We start from the raw sequence: 18,200 nt of genomic DNA, 5'->3' as shown, positions 1-18,200 counted from the left end.
CTATTAAATCCCCCCTCACTCTTCACTTCTGCAGACTAAACAGACCCAACACTCTCAGCCTCTCCACAAAGATCATGTGCTCCAGCCCCCTAATCATTTTGGTTGCCCTCCACTGGACCCTCTCCAATGCGTCCACATCCTTTTTGTAGTGGAGGGCCCAGAACTGCACACAATACTCCAGATGTGGCCTCACCAGAGCCGAATAAAGGGGAATAATGACATCTCTGGTTCTGCTGGAAATGTTCTTCTTAATGCAATCTAATATGCCATTAGCCTTCTAGGCTACAAGGGCACACTGTTGACTCATATCCAGCTTCTCATCCACTGTAACCCCCAGGTCTTTTTCTGCAGAACTACTACTTACCTAGTCGGTCCCCAGCCTGTAACAATGCTTGGGATTCTTCCGTCCCAAGTGCAGGACTCTACACTCGTCCTTGCTGAACCTCATCAGATTTCTTGTGGCCCAATCCTCCAATTTGTCTAAGTCACTCTGGACCTTATCTCTGCCCTCAAGCATATCTCCCTCTCCCTCTCGCTTAGTATAATCTGTGAACTTGCTGAGGGTACAATCCATCCCCTCATCCAGATCATTAATAAAGCTATTCAACAAAACCGGTCCTAGAAGCAAACCTTGGGGCACTCCGCTAGAAACTGACTGCCATCCTGACATCGAGACGTCGATCACTACCCGCTGGGCCGGGCCTTCTAGCCAGCTTTCTATCCATCTTACCGTCCATTTATCCTTGTATAGCATTATGCCAAATCCAAATTATTGTACACTCGGTGAGATTTAAAAGTGGATTGTGCTCAATATGGAACCCTCATGAAGGATTACTGGGGAAACCAGCTCCACCAGCTACAGTGATGTGTTGCTAATATTCTAACAAAGAGCTAGGAATGGGCAATGGGATGAATCATTTGATGGTCACCTGTTCTGTTAGTTTCCTATGGGACACCTGGCATTGTCCACTGTCAGAAGACAGGCAACTGGGCTACCTGGACTTTGTATCTAACCTAGTATGGCCATTCTTATGTTTTTACACTCCACGGGATAGAGAGTGCATACCTACAGAGAGGAGATATACTGAATCTATTTGTTTACCCGTTTAAACAAATGCACGGTCTCATACCCACAAATCAAGGAAAGACCAAACACTCAGAGACTTAACATAAAGGCTTTGGTGGAAATAGTTATACTTTGAACTTGCACATACACTCAGGCCACCTCTACATCTGCCGTGCCAAAGATCAATCTTCTGGTATTTGATTTAGCCAGTCTAGTTAAGACCTGCTAAATCTAATTCTGAGCATGGCTCCTGTTGGAGCTGATATTCCTCACAGTTTCAGGGAGTAATGGAAGCTGACAGAAGCATTTGCTGTTGTCGGCCTTCCTCTGTTAAAAGAGTACCAAACTTGGTATGCTTGGCATACCTTAACCCGATTTTCCAGTTCTACTGTAGACCTGGCCTCAGGACTTGTCTACATGATTTCTGCAATTTAGACAAGGGGATTTGAATTATTGTAGTGCAGTAGCATGCTGTGCAGCACACTAATCTATGCAGCAGTTCACCCTGCTCCCTATTGTCTGAACTCGAGAACCGTACAGACATAGCTTTCATGTATTAATAATATAACTCAGTGCTCAACTTGTGTAATATGGAGTGAGGATGAAAGCTTCTAAAGGGTTTAGGGGTGCCCTCTTATAAGAAATGTTTTTAAAAACACCAAAGGTTGCAATCTGGTTAATTCCAAGGACTTTAAAAAGTGTAATTTTTATAGTTTTGTGAATTCCAGAGATAAATCATTTCCAGGAGAAAGGATTTAGCAGTGGTCAGAAATAGCATGAGCTCCACTGGATGAAGGGAAATCACCCCAACCTTCCCTTCAATTTAATGGTGGCATTTTCAAAGAGGGTCCTGAGAGTGCCTAAGAGACCCTTCCAGCAAATCAGAGATAATTAGCAAGGCCTTACACTCAATTGGATAGCCTCTCACTGTAAAGTGAAAACTTTTGAAGACCACATCGGATCAAAATATCACAAATTGTTCTAAGCCCAAGTGAATCCTATTGATTTAGGTGAAAAATGAGAAAACCAGATGGGGGCAAATGGGGGTACAAAGTCCCTGGCATGTGGGGAAGAATGGGAAATCCTGCCATGGGAAGAAAGAATGGGGGGCACACAGAAACAGGGAAAAGAGTGATGTGGGACCTGTTACCTGTCCCCGGACCAGCCGAGGAATGAACTCAGACAAAGGGTTAACTGGAACTGTGCTGAAAGTTGTTATATTGATGTAACTTCTTAAGGGTACAGTAATACTCACACATGCATCACACTCATACCAGCAGCCTGGAGGCAGAATACAGGTACAGCATAGATTTCTTCCAATTTCACAGGTGGCTGGAGCTGGCCAGGCAACAGCTTCCCAGAGATTGACCACGAGGCCACAGTGATCCATAGAGATCCCTTCAGATCTGTAGGAGGGCTTTCTTCTCTGGGCGAGTCCCACGTTTCTGCTGTGATATTACATCTAGTCAGAGAGAGAGAGCCTTTTGGCCCCTCATCATTTTGAATTTATACTCTTGCAGGGTCCTTCCTTGCCTTAAAAGGTCATGGAGAGCTGCCTTGTGATTGGATGTTTCTCACTCACACTGCCTCATGCACTCATAGGGTATGTCTACACTGCCACCCTAGTTCGAACTAAGGTGGCTAATGTAGGCATTTGAACTTGCAAATGAAGCTTGGGATTTAAATATCCCGGGCTTTATTTGCATGTTCCCGGGCGCTGCCATTTTTAAATGCCCCGTAGTTCGAACTCCCTGCCCGTGGCTACACGCAGCACGGATGAGGTACCTTGAATTAAAGCTCCTAATTCGAACTACCATTATTCCTCCTGCAAGGAGGATTAACGGTAGTTCGAATTAGGAGCTTTAATTTGAACTACCTAGTCCGTGATGCATGTAGCCGCGGGCAGGGAGTTCGAACTACGGGGCATTTAAAAATGGCAGTGCCCGGAAACGTGCAAATAAAACCCGGGATATTTAAATCCCGGGCTTCATTTGCAAGTTCAAATGCCTACATTAGCCACCCTAGTTCGAACTAGGCTGGCAGTGTAGACATACCCAGACATATTCATAAGCAGGAATACAATTGAACAAGAAGATACTTAAACCACATTTGCTCAGCTAACAGAAATTATCTAAACTGCATCAGCTTAACAGCTTTAAAATAAGTGCCTAGCCTTAACAGGAAACTCAATTAGCAGAACGTGTCTAGACCACATTTGCTTAATGGGAACTTGTCAAATTTTAGCTGAGAGCACTAGAAGTACAAGACAAGGGGAAGAACAAGCATTTGTGTCCAGCCAGCCACACTCCAATGGCGGGTGGGGCGCACGTGTCCAGCTGGCTACAGGATCATGGAATGGGGGGGAAGGGACATGAACCCCAAGCCTTAGGGGAAAGGGAACATAGGGAACATAGGACCTCCAGTATGACGGAGGAGGTGAGGACTGTAGAGAGTTGCTGAAATAGAAGGGAAAGAAAGGGTGACACAAAGGAAGTTTGGGGAGCGGTTTCTAAGAGTCCCTGGTATGTGCAAATAAATTGGCTGACAAAAGCATCAGAATGTGTGATGCAGTAGTTGCTGCTATTTATATAGTCTAGTAGCAAGTAGGGGTCAGCTGAGATCAGGGTCCTCTTGTGACAGATTCTGCCGCAAAGAGCTTACAGCTGAAATGGATAAGATGGACTTTGGGTGTGACAGGAAACAGTGACAGGAAACAGTGGAACACAAAGAAATGAAGGACGGGACTTGCCCAAAGCCACACAACAGATAGAGCGTGGAACTAAAAATAAAATTCAAGGCCTTGAACCTACAAACATATGTATTTAATTTTATTAAATACAGTATTATTAAATAAGTAGCCTTGCAGAAATCAATGCAATTAGTCACAGGTTTGCCGGCACTAGTGGGATGTCTTGCAAAGTGAGCTCACCTTAATTTTATACCAATACATTGATATTTAACTCAAAATGGTCACCTGAACTTTACATTTCATAACAAAGTAGCTAGCCTTTGTTAGTCCAAACAAAAGGTGCATTCAGGACCTGCCAGGACAAGTTTCTGGAGTGAAAAAGGGAGGATCCATCCTCCCCATCCTAGCTGCATCCAGAACTTGTCCATAGATGAAACAGCCTAGACTTTTTGTCATGCCTGTTAGGCCCTGATTGGCTTTGCCTGCTCCTTGCCCGTCTAGCCACTGGAAGACCAATTCTTGTTGGTTCTGCCAACTTTATCCAGCTTTTGGAGGTCTGAACTCACTGCTCTTTTTTCTTCATAAAGGGCACCTTCTTCAGGGCATGGGCCAAGCCAGTGGAACAATCAGCAAGTGGAAGCAAACAACTAGTAGACTCCATCACAATCATGGTAGTAAAGTCAAGTGTTTGCAGGAATGGAGGCTCTGGGCCTGCATGAGTCCTTTCCACTAGACAATACTGCCTCTCTTAGCTAGATTGTGCCAGACCCTTTGGAGAAGGTTCACACTCATAGGCTATCCTGCCACAGTGAAAAAAACACACAGAGTTGTGTGGAGTACTAGTAGCCTATATAATTAAGGTTTCCCATGTGGTTCTGTTCTAAACCACTTTTTCAGTTATCTATTGTTTGAATCTTTCAACACTTGACCAGAAATCTCATTACTTGAGGGTGACTCTGCGTGTGTGTGTGTGTGTGTGTGTTAAAAAGTGCTTGTGGAAAAATGGTCAAGCTGTTTCTGAGAATGAGGGCGGTTTAAAATATAGATATAGATACTTTTCTAATGATGAACCATCTTTGTGATTTACCTTTGATAGAGACCAGCATCAAAAGTGGCTAGAACATTGAGATTTGGTAGATTTTCGTATAAAGATTCTTTTTCATGTCCCGGGGAAACAAATGGCATCAATCTGGCTGATTCAAGAGAAGCTGGAAATTATAGCTGGTGCGTGAGCTATAATTTTTTTTCAAACAATGCAGGTGGGTTTTTTTTCCACTTTCATATCTAATCATCTCCCAAGTATATATAAACAGAAATAAATGTCTTTCACCTGCTCAAGTTTACCTCAAGCTTTGGGACTTGAGCTAACTGCTAACTGTTAGAGATTAGGATGAGACTTTCATGAGAGAGACAAGGGGGGTGAGGTAATATCTTTTATCTCTTGCCTGTTGGCAAGAGAGACAAGAATTCAAGCTACACTGAGCTCTTCTTCAGGTCTGGGAAACTTACTCAGGACAGGTCTCTACTTAAAACACTGGCACTTGAGGGAAGATGTCCCTATGCCATTGGGTGAGCTTCCACAAGAAGCAGTAGCTTCCCCTCAACGTAGCGCTGTCTACAAGGGGGATCAGGTCAATATAATTGTGCTGCTCAAGGGTGTGGATTTTTCACACGCCTGAGAGATGTAGCTATCCCAGTATAAGTCTGTAGTGCAGCCCTGGCTTCCAGAATGTCACATCTAAATACAAGATGGAACAGACTGTTTAGAATAAATAGTTAACACATATTTCAAGGGACCTTTCAAAATGAAGTGTCCTCTTAACATATACACTCCATCACAGGAAGAAAAGAAAGAGGGGAGAGGTTGGGAATTATAAATTGTAATAAGTCATAAATGCAGTGTTTCTTTTCAACCCATGAATTTTAGTGTCTAGCAAAGTTAGAATGAGGACCACTAGCCGAATATAGAGCGATCTCATTGTGAAACGTGTTCACTCAGAGGCTGTGTCTACACTACTGTATGTCAGTTTATGTCAGCATAGCCTCATGTCACTTAGAGATGTAAATAAAGCACCCCTGAGTTATATAAATTACACTGACATAAGTGCTGGTGTGGACCACGCTCTGTCAATAGAAGAGCTTCTCCCACTCATAAGTAGCTGGAGTAATTAAGTCAATGGGAGAACTTGCACATCCACTTAAAGCAGCTACATTAGACAGCATACACAGTAAACTCTCTAAGGGTATGTCTACACTAGCTCGTTAGTTTGAGCTAGGTAGGCAAACGAGGACAACCGGAGTTGCAAATGAAGCCCGGGATTTAAATATCCTGGGCTTCATTTGCATGTTCCCGGGCGCTGCCATTTTTAAATCCCCCTTAGTCCGAACTCTGTGCCCGCTGCTACACGCGGCACGGAGTAGGTAGTTTGAATTAGGATCTCTAATTTGAACTACCTACTCCGTGCCGCGTGTAGCCATGGGCACGGAGTTTGAACTAAGGGGGATTTAAAAATGGCGGTGCCCGGGAACATGCCAATGAAACCTGGGATATTTAAATCCTGGGCTTCATTTGCAACTCCGGTTGCCCTCGTTTGCCTACCTAGCTCAAACTAACGAGCTAGTGTAGACATACCCTAATGTAGCTTAGTGCTGAGTAAATTTCCCAGACCTGAAGAAGAGTGGAAGTTGGAAAACTTCTCTCTCTCACCAATAGAAGTTGATTCCCCTCCCCCCCGCAGAAGATATTACCTCTCCTTCCTTGTCTCTCTAATGTCCTGGGATGGACACAGTGACAACAACACTGCACATTGCTCATATCTGCCAACATCAGCGCATATCTGCTTCCTGCAAAGTTTTCTGCACTTAATTAACACTGAAGCAGCTGGTGCTGGCCGCTCTCAGAGGCAGAACAGCGGACCAGTGGGACCTCAGATCTGAGCTATTCCTTCAGTTCTTGTGCTCCCCTCATTTTCTTCCTTCTGCCCCTCCAGGGAAGTTAGCTTGATTAGTTCCTTGTGAAGATTTCTTTGCTTAGTGACTGTGGGGGAGTGAGTGGGTGTAGTGTGAGTGAGTCTGTTTGTAAAGAAGTTATTGAGGGAAAATTAAATGGAAGAAATTAATTGTAAAGCTCGTTCTGACTGTGGTGAGGTCATGATCATAATTATCTCTTGTGGGAGACAGTGCACAGTCTAGCCTGAATTAAATAGGAGGTTCCCTTCATTGTTTGGCTGTCATTCTTCTGGTGTAGCACCATTGTCGGGACCAAAGGAAGGGGAGAGGTTTTCCCTCTAGTATCAGGAGGCAATTCATGGAGAGCTTTGGTATATTAGCATAGAGACCTGACTCTGCAATACAGAGAAAGACCTCCGGAATGAGATGTTCACCATAATCTGTTCCTACATCCTTAACATTCTCTCAGCAAAGCATTTTTTTTCCTTTTCTTTCTTTTTGTTCATTTTATAAAACACAGATTTGATGGATGATCACACAGTGGAACTAGAAACTGGGAGATACAAGGTCCTTTGGAGATCCAAGGAGAACCAGCGCTGTAACAAATCTGACACGAGGGAATCTGAAATACCACTCTTCTCATATAGTATTATTGAAGTTGTGTTATTATTTCTGTTGTTATTTATTTACTGCAGTGGTGGGGAACCTAAGGCCTGGGGGCTGCCCCTGGCTTGCCTGGATCTGGCCCCTGAGGCTCAGGGCTCCCACCAGCATTAGGGAGCTCATGCTGGTGAGGGGTGTTTTTTTGTTTGTTTCTCATGTGTGTGTAGCCCTTGACTGGGGACCAACCAGCTAAGTAGCAGTTCTGCAGAAAAGGACCTAGGGATTACAGTGAATGAGAAGCTGGACATGAGTCAACAGTGTGCCCTGGTAGCCAAGAAGGCTAATAGCATGCTAGGAGGAGCATTGCCAGCAGATCCAAAGATGTGATTATTCCCCTTTATTCGGCTCTTGTGAGGCCACATCTGGAGTATTGTGTCCAGTTCTGGGCCCCCCACTACAAAAAGGATGTGGACGCATTGGAGAGGGTCCAGCAGAGGGCAACCAAAATGATAGGGAGCTGGAGAATATGACCTACGAGGAGAGGCTGAGTCTGTTTAGTCTGCAGAAGAGAAGAGTGAGGGGGGATTTGATAGCAGCCTTCAGCTTCCCGAAGGGAGGTTCCAAAGAGGCTGGAGAAAGGCTGTTCTCAGTAGTGACAGATGGCAGAACAAGGAGCAATGGTCTCAAGTTGCGGTGGGAGAGGTCTAGGTTGGATATTAGGAAAAACTATTTCACTAGGAGAGTGGTAAAGCACTGGAATGGGTTACCTAGGGAAGTAGTGGAGTCTCTATCCCTAGAGGTGTTTAAGTCTCAGCTTGACAAAGCCCTGGCTAGGTTGATTTAGTTGGGCTTGGGCCTGCCTAGGGCAGGGGGTTGGACTTGATGACCTTCTGAGATCTCTTCCAGCTCTATGGTTCTATGATTCTGTGACTGATTTTTCTGTGGGTCAGTGGCTCCAGACCCAAAAACGGTTCCTCACCCCTGATTTAGTGCATAGGAGACAACATGGCCCCTACACCCAGCAACTTATAATCAAGCAAAGAAAATATTTCCCACAACGAAAGTAGGAGGAAAACTGTGTGTTAAGACGAAGGCGAAGAGTTTGCAGGAAAACCTCAGTGGATGATGGTGACGTAACACCAAGTGGGCAAGAATAGACATTCATTTCTTCTTTGAAACGCTATCATAGACACATTATCCTCCCTGTGGTGTTAGTATAGCTCCACTGACTTCACTAGACCCTCTTAGTATAGGTCCATTGACTTCAATGGACCTGATACTGATTCACACCAATGTGAGTGAAACAAGGATCAAACACAAGCACTTGATGAGAAAGAGAATAGGAAGTTGTTCTGCTCTCCTAGGGGCTGTTTACACTGCAGCCAGAGGTGTGATGATAGTATCTGTAGATGACATAGCTAGACCCGAGCCAGCTTGGGTATCTCAAATCATAAGAGCAATGAAGCCACCTCAACATGGGCAGCAACAGAGACTAAACATTCCGACCCCAAGACCCTGGATGAGTACTTGGGTGGCTAGTCTGTGCACTGCCATTGCCTCACCGCTGTTATTAGAGCTGGCTACTTCGAAGCTAACTTAGGTATGGCTACACATTCTGCATTCACATCTCTGACTGCAGTGTGGATATACCCACTGAGTTTATACTGCCATAGGAAGAGGGTTATGTTGGGGGAAGTGGCCAGGGGGTCTGACCAAATTCCCCTCATGGATGGGTGGATGTATGGGCCTTCTCTCTCCACTGTGTTGCATCAATTTTACACTGATATGACATCACTGAATGCTACTAGCAACTGTGCTGGTGCACCACAATGTGTATTTGTCGTGGTAAATATTCTCTGACTCACAGATGCCATGGCAGTGACAGCAGAACAAAATATTACATAGATCAACTCTGCTCCCCTTTCTCCTCCTTACACTTTTGGTTTTCCCAGTTCAAATCCCATTTATTTGGTCTTTGGGAAGAAATCCAAGGTTTATCCCACAGACAGTATTTCTACAAGAGATCGGTGAATATGAGGTGGCTTGTAACGGGGTTATGCAGCACTTTAAAGACAAACAAGATGGTTTATTAGGTGATGAGCTTTCGTGGGCCAGCCCCACTTTCTCAGATCAAACTGTGGAAGAAAATTGGCACGACCATATATACCGAAGGGATACAATAAAAAAAAGTGATCTGATTTGTCTATTTTATATGTGTTCACTTTTTTTGATTGTATCACTTTGGTATGTATGGTCATGCCAATTTTCTTCCACAATTTGATCTGAGGAAGTAAGGCTGGTCCACCAAAGCTCATCACCTAATAAACCATCTTGTTTGTCTTTAAAGTGCTGCATAACCCTGTCTTTTGTTTCTGTATAGTTAAGTATCTAGTACTTGATAGTAGTCCCCACAGTGGGAAGATTGTTTCTCCCTAGTCAACATTTTAGACGCCCCTCCAGGCTGGAGGGATTAAAAATGAATAATTTAAAGCAGCTCCATAAAACAGAATTTTTGAACATATGTTTTACAGGCCATGCAAGATACCCCTCCCCCCGTTTTGTCTTATTGTAAAACATTAGAAGCAGGCTGTGGTAGAAGCCAGGTACTCTTCATTTAGGGCTCAGTCTGAGCCATCCTGCATACCACTACAGGTGACAACTGGATTCCAAGGATTCCCCCTTATGCCCGTGCAGACTATTCACATCACTAGACCCAGTGCAAAGGAAAAAGAGGCCATCAGGCAGCTAGTCCCTCTCACATGCAGATTAGCTGGGCCTGGGCAGAGCTGTGACTCCACCCCCACATGCCATACAACACTTCAGAGCTGATGTAGAGGTGCAAGTGAGCAAAAGGGCTGGAAGAGATTACTCCCTGGAGCAACAGGCGGCAGGAACCAGACAGTGATGTCCAAGGTCACAGTCTGGTTCCTGCATTGCCTCTTGGTGGGGCTGACAATCCAGCGCTGCCTGGTTAGTTTATTGCTGCTTCAGAGTTGCAGTTAAAGGAGAGTCATCCTGGGTATTTTAAAAGTTCTTTACAGCTGAAAAAAATGATTGAGTTTGGAGAAGTATTCCAGCAAGACCTAAAGTGAACATGCCATGTCGGGAGTAAGAAGGCATGTGTTTTCCTTCACTCACTCCCAGTTTGCACTCACCCCAGTGGGTAACCCACAATCATTTGCACAAGTCAATTTCCACCGAGTCTAGGCAAGGAAGGAGTTAAAATAGAGCATCGGCGTTTGGAGTGTACAAACCTTCTGTCCTTGCCTGTGTAAAGCATGTGTCAGCAGTAGAAAGGGGAATAACTCTTGTGAAAAAAACCCTGTCTTCTGATAATCTACTGTACTTTTTCTTGCACAAAAAATGCGATGTAGTGTGGATGCTCTGTGAGTTTTTGTGCAAAAATGATCGTTTTTGCGCCAAAACTCTGCAGTGTAGACGTAGAAAGGTGCAAGTCATGACCTCAGTCCTGCATTGCACTCCAGGCAGCTTGACTCCTGACCAGTCCAGAGGCCCATTGTTCCACGTCTGTTATCCCTTAGCATGAGACACTGCAAAGTCACCCCTCATTATCTCGTAGGCAATCAAGAATGCAAACTTAAGATCAAGCCACAGAATTGAGGATGGTTTATCCCAGTCAAAGGTGTGATCCGTAGCCCATTTAAGGCAATAGAAAGGTGCCAACACAAGAGAGTGCTGGACTCTAAAGATTCCCCTTATGCTCATAGGTATGCTACCTACATTACTGGAGTGACTTTGGATCAGGGCCTTAGCCTCGACACCTCACAGAATTGAGTCCTTGACTTGTTAGAAACCAAGTGAGCATACAAATGTTCTAAACTCCCCCTGGCTATGTCTACACTGTATTGCTACTTTGGAATACTGGAGTATCCTGAAATAGCTATCCGTAATTTCAGGCTCGCTATTCCAACATCTCTGTAAACTTCATTACATGAGGAGAAAGGGATGTTTTGGAATAGCGGGTTCTTTTGAAATTTGGTGCTGTGTAGATAGTGCCAAATTACGAAATAAGCTATTTCAAAATAAGATCGAAATAAGATACACAATTTGCGATGCTCATGCAGTGTAGATGTAGCACCTAGAGTTCAAATGTCTGGGCACTGGAGAAGCCTTATGAGTACTGACATCTGACAAGTACCCCAAACATTTGCTTCAGAATTCCTATATGGGAAATTGCACCACATGTAGCTCTGAAGGACTTTGAGTTTAGGCTAAACTGTAAAATGGATGCCCATTTTAACCTGTGAGGGCTCATTAGTATTCCATATGGTAGCAATTTGGATCAGATGTGGCTGAAGGCACAACCCGTTCTACGTTTTAGTTGGGAATTCTTAGCTTTTCCCAGGGCGAGGCTTAAAAAATGTGCCTGCAACAATACCAGTGTCATTGAATTTCATCTCATTTGCAGCTGTCCTCCCGCATAGACAGAAATATACTGAAGACAAGATCAGAGTCAGCTGCAGAAAATAAATATTGTTGGGTAGGTCAAGTATCCATCAAGTTTGCTTCTGAGACAGGACTCCAACCCCCATGAAGTATGGTAAGCAAAAGCTATTAAAGCAACATTTTGACAAGAATGCATTTTCCGTGGATCAAACAGAACAAATACAGTAACACAGAAAACCCTTTCAAAATCAGGCTTATGTGCTCATCTGATCAGACCCAGAGAAACATTTCATTTTTCCTGCTGTCAAATAAGTACACAAACTGTGCTATAGAGCAATTTTAGAGAAAAATGATTCCCCCATCCTTAAAGGACACTGCATTTCACAAAAGGCTGTACATATTAAGCCACCTCACCTTACCAAAACCAAACACTACGCTGCACACACTATTCTCCCCGTGGGAAGAGCATGAAAGAAAGAACAAGCAACACAGGACATCTCTTAATGAAGATTAGAAGGCACTCAGATACCAGTGATGACAGCTATATATAGAAGAATACAGATTCCCTTTCATACAGGGCCAAATAAACACATCTGTTGCTAAAATTTCACCAGCAAATGTGTGTGTAAGAAATTGCGTGTGAAAATTCCAGGCTGGAATTTATAGGTGGGCATTTGCATGCAACTGCCTGCTTAAATAACCAATTTGCATTTCATATTGGAAGGCAGGGTTTCTATATATTGACAAGTGTGCATGCAGATCTGGCTAGCTCACCTTTAGAGGGCTCCTTTGAAATTTGGACCACTGTGCTGACAATGGTAAACTAATAAACACATTAAGCACTGCAGTGACATTGATGGGCTTGATTCTGCATTCTTTGCTAACATGACAAAGGGCCTCAGTATTGGACTCATTCCTATTAGGTATGTAGAGCAAAATGAGCTTCCACAGTACAGTCCTTTAGGCTTGGTACTTGTCAGTGGAAGTCTGATGCTATTATTCTAGAATCATAGAATACTAGACCTGGAAGGACCCTTGAGAAGTCATCAAGTCCAGTCCCCTGCCCTGCCTGCAAGACCAAGCACTGTCTAGATCATCTCTGATAGATGTCTATCTAACCTGCTTTTAAATATCTCCAGTGATGGAGATGCCACAACCTCCCTAGGCAATTTATTCCAGTGGTTAACCACCCTGACAGTTAGGAAGTTTGTTCCTAATGACCAACCTAAATCTCCCTTGCTGTAATTTAAGCTCATTGCTTCTTGTCCTATCCTCAGAGGATTAACATATTAAAGGAAAGTTGCTGATGAAAAACCCCTCTATATAATAGCTGGGGATTATTATTAAAGGTTTACATGATCAATCACATATTACACAATAATGTGGTAACATTTTCTGCTGATTAATTGTTGCAAAAATGAAATTTCTCTGTGAGATTTTCTTTGAGAACGCCATTAAACAAAAGTTAGCTGACATAGCAGAGTCATGTTTTCACAACTGAATGTGAGTGACAGTCCAGTGTCTTCCTTTATGGTGCTTTGCTTCTGTAATTGAAGATAAGGTTCTTCTATATCATGTCCCATCCCCACTTTCTTTTTTTTTGATTAGGAGAGGATGCTGTGACAGATACTGCAATTTCCTGCTGTATCCTTGGGAGGCCTCCTTGAATTAAGTTTAAGTCTCTTTGGGGTTCATTGTATTAAGTGCAAAGTTTATGGATTTTTGTGGGCCAGGATTGTATACAACCTTCCTAGCAGGGAGCTGTGAGATGAGACCTGGGAGTTCAAAGGACTATATTAAAAATGTGCTAGACAAGAATGGAGTTTTGAGACAATAAATTTTAAGTAGATTTTCTGAAGAATATCTACAGGAAAGTGAATGCAAACTTCCCACCTGTGATTACGAAAAAATCTAGCCATTTAGAGCTATTCTCTGAGGAATTGGCCACTGTCTATTGATTACCTGTTCCTGGAGTCAAGACCAAAGTCCCCAACTGTATAAAAAAACCCAGAAACTGCTGAACTGCCCAATCGGGGTATAGAATTCAAGACAGTTATGAACTACAGGAAAAAGTCATTTTATTAGTTTTGAAGAATTGACACCTGCCAGAATCCAAATTTGGAGTTGAGGTGAGCTGGGATAAGATTTTTGTTGCCCTTTCATGAACTTTTTCCAATCTTTTTTGAGATGAGGCAACCACATCTGCACACAGGGATACTACGGATTTATAAACAGGCAATAACATATTCTCTGTGTTATGTATTCCTTTCTTAATCATTCTCAACATTCTGTTTGCTTTTTTTGACTGCCACTTTACACTGAGTGGATGTTTTCAGAGAACTATCCACTTAAGCTGTTAGCTTAAATGGTAACAGCTAATTTAGACCCCACCATGTTGTAGGGATGATGTTTTCCAATATGAATTACCTTGCATTTATCACCATTTAATTTGATCTGCCATTTTGTTGTCCACTTACCCCATTTTGGGAGATCCTTTTGAAGCTCTTTGAAGTCTGCTGTGGACTTAACTATCTTGTTTCAGAGGGGCAGCTGTGTTTGTTTGTGTTTAAAAACTAGGGCTGTATCTACACAGCACCCCTTTTCCGGAAAAGGGATGCAGATTAGACCAGTCGGAATTGCAAATCTGCGGGGGATTTAAATATCCCCCGCGACATTTGCATTTACATGGCTGCCACTTTTTTCCGGCTTGGGGATAAGCCGGAGAAAAGCGCCAGTCTAGACGCGATTCTCCGGAAAATAAGCCCTTTTCCGGAGGATTTCTTATTCCTGTACTTTCAAGTAGTAAAGAAATCCTCCGGAAAAAGGCTTATTTTCCAGAGAATCGCGTCTAGACTTGCGCTTTTCTCCGGCTCATCCCCAAGCCGGAAAAAAGCGGCAGCCATGTAAATGCAAATGCCGCGCGGGATATTTAAATCCCCCGCGGATTTGCAATTCCGACTCGTCTCATTAGCATCCCTTTTCCGGAAAGGGATGCCAATGTAGACGTAGCCTAGGAGTAGTCCTATGGCACCCTAGAAACTCTCAAATATATAGGATCATGAGCTTTTGTGAGTAAAACTCACTTCATCAGATGATCCTATACATTTGTTAGTCTTTAAGGTGCCACAGGACTACGCATTGTTTTTAACTATCTTGAGCAGTTTTGTATCATCAGCTCATTTTGCCACCCTCTGCTTACCCCTTTCTCCAGGTCCTCGGCAGGGGTAATTGACCTCACTTCTTTGACTTCAGTAGAACTATGCCGATGTAGAGCAGCTAAGGATCTGGCTCCAGTTTCTCTATCATGTGACAGTTTGTACTCATATTTCCCTCCTTATTTGTAATAGTTTCTATTTTAAAACAATCCAAGGCCCTGATTGGAATTATATGTTAGGCCTTACTGTATTGAGACATTTTTGACATGCATAACCTGATGGTTGCTACTCCTAATGATGTTTTTGTTACAAAATTTCCCTCTTCAGAGGAAAAACATGCTGATAGCTGGTGGAAATGGTTAATTCATTTTAAAAAATAAACCGGTATCTGTATTTTCTCCCTAATAAAATTTGTACAGACACACCAAAATGGTCTAGGATGTGAGGATATACTTTTTAGCATGTTCACTCTCAAAAGAAATTTAAGGCAGATCTATCACTTTTTTCTAGGTTTCTATCACAATGAGCCTCGGACCCTGATTGGGGTTTCCAGGTGTTACCACAACAAAGGAGACTGAAATATTTTCATATGTTTTAAGGCCAGAAGGTCTAGCTACATCATCAATTCTGATCTCTAATATAACACAGGCCATAGAATGTCACCCAGTTACTTTTGTATTGAGCTTAGTGTTTTGTATTTGATTAAAGCATGCCTTCTAGAAAAACTTCCAGTCTTGATTTGAAGACATCAAGGTGGGTGAGGTAATATGTTTTACTGGGCCAACTTTTACTAGGAAAAGAGACAAGAGCTCTGCATACCTCAAGAACTTATCTCTCTCATGAACAGAAACTGGCTCAGTAAAAGGTATTACCTCACCCACTTTTGTCTAATATCCTGGTACTAACACAGCTGCAACAATACTGCACACAATTGGAGACATGGAGAAGCCACCTCTTCTGTTCATAGACTATTCCTATAATTAATCAAACACTCCCTTTTAAAATAAATCATGCCTCTCCCCCGCACATTTGAATTTGTCTGTTTCCATTTCCAGGCATTGATTCCTGTTCTGTCTTTCTCTGCTAAGTTACTGGGAAGCTGGTGTTCCCACCTTGTGAAAGTATTTATACACTATAATCACATCACTTCTTGAGCTCCTTAAGCTTCTCACTGCAAAGATATTTCTCTTGGACCTGAAATCATTTTTGTAGCTTTCATTTTAAACATCTGCCCCACAACCCTGTTGCTCCCAAATTATTATCTCCAAGACATCAGTCTTGCAAAGATTTAAACATGGATTTTAAACCAGGACTGCAGGCATGCAGTACTTTATGCTCTGTGAGTACATACTGGACTCCTTACAGAGTATTAAGATACAGATGCAGAACAAAGCACCTAAAGTATGGTTTGACTAATGTGTACACTCTTTGTAACCTTTACTGGCTAAGTATATCACCTTAATCCAGGGACACTGCATTAACAAGATGTTTTTGTTATATTGTTTGGAGTTCCACAGTTTAGAAAGAAATCACTGGAAACAGAGCTTGAGCAGTTGCAAGTGTCCATTTATTTCATAACACAGAACCAACTAGAACCAGCCCAAACCGGCTGGGCTGACCCCTAGTGTCCCAAATCTGTAACAACAAGATCTGTATCTACAACCCCAATACACAACAGTTTTACTATTTATATTGCTGCTGGAAATTGACTGGATTCTGTAACCATTAATCTTTATAACTTTGCTTTCTGCCATGATGCTGTGGTTAATATCCTCTCAGCATCTCTGTTCCCAGCCACCTTCTTACAACTAACAGCTCAGCTGCTTCTAATTACATGAGGCTGACACTCCAGCTTGGCCAGAGAACAACCCAAATATTTCTTTTTAATAAAACAGTCATTGTGGCTGGCAGGAGAGGCTCATGGGGTCCCCCTTCCCCATCGCTCCCTCCTATTCTATCTCCCCCTCCCTTTTTCCTCTGTCCTTCCTGACCTCTTGCTATAGCTCTCTTTCTCCCTCGTGTCCCCTTTCTCACAGGTTTCAATGCAGGCAGGCAGTCCTGGCACTCTCATGGCCGAATCTTGTTATAACATTGCCTGTGTCTGCCTGTGGGGCTGCCATATGCATGTTAAAGAGCAGAGGCATGTCATGCCTCCTCATTCTGGGTGGGCACAATCTAAAGGGAAGGACGCATGGCTGCCCCATGTGTCTCCTGTGCCCCCTCACCCTATGCCTCGCTCAGGACTGCCAAGCTCTCCCAGCCCCATATTACTTGGCCTTAGAAATGTGATACAAAGCAACAGTAAGCAAATGAAATCTTGAAGGGTGAATGCAAAAGTATTAGGTGCATAAAATAATACAAGAACTAAAAACATTTTCTAATATTTTGATACTAGCCGTTATTTAGCAAAGATAATCCCACATGAAACAAAACACGTAAAATTCTCAGTCTTCCTTCCCCCCTCCCTTTGATAGTTTATCATTTGGACTAAAAGAGTATTATAATAATTTGTTTATGACATCACACAAACATCTCCATGACAATTGAAATAATATTTCATGGAGGATTAAGGGAATTTGCAGAAAGAGTGAGTGTTTCATGTGGGAACAATCAAATCCTCCCTTTAGGCATCTTTATTCTTTGATCTTAATTTATTTGTGCCACTATCTTTGATTTGTTTTACAAATGTAACACACTGGTGGGAAGCCACTGACAATCTAAAACAGGGGTGGGGAGCCATTTTTAGGTTGGGGGGGCTGCTAACCCACAGAAAAATCAGTCAGCGGCCTCACACAAATGAGAAGCAAACCCCCCTCCCCAAAAACAACCTCCCCCAAAACCTCATTGATGTGGCCTCTGGGGCTACATCTATACAGCGGCCTTTGCAAATGAAGGGTGGAGTAGAATATTGCCACATTTCATTTGCATAATTAATTAGCAACCGTTTTTGTGCAAGAGGCTTTTGCACAAAAAGGAGCTGTGTAGACGGATCCTTTTTGAGCAAACCCTCCCCTTTTGTGTAAGACCCCTTCTTCCTGAAAAAATGATGAAGAATGGCTCTTGCGCAAGAGGGGGGTTTTGCACAAAAAGGAGCTTTCTACACAGCTCCTTTTTGAGCAAAAGCCTCTTGTGCAAAAATGTCTACTAATTAATTATGCAAATGAAGCGCGGTGATATTCTACTCCACCCTTCATTTACATAAGCTTTTGCGGAAGAAGGCTGCAGTATAGACGTAGCCTGACTGAGAAAGGGAAAGACACTCCCCATATTCCCCTCACACGTCAGAGATTGGGGGGGCCCAGCATAGTAGATTTTCTGTGCTTCAGACCCA

The sequence above is a fragment of the Pelodiscus sinensis genome, chromosome 2 (genome assembly GCF_049634645.1).
Source record: "Pelodiscus sinensis isolate JC-2024 chromosome 2, ASM4963464v1, whole genome shotgun sequence".
In the NCBI taxonomy this organism is placed as follows: domain Eukaryota; kingdom Metazoa; phylum Chordata; order Testudines; family Trionychidae; genus Pelodiscus; species Pelodiscus sinensis.
The sequence above is the reverse complement of the archived record's forward strand: the minus strand, read 5'-3'. Positions refer to the sequence as shown.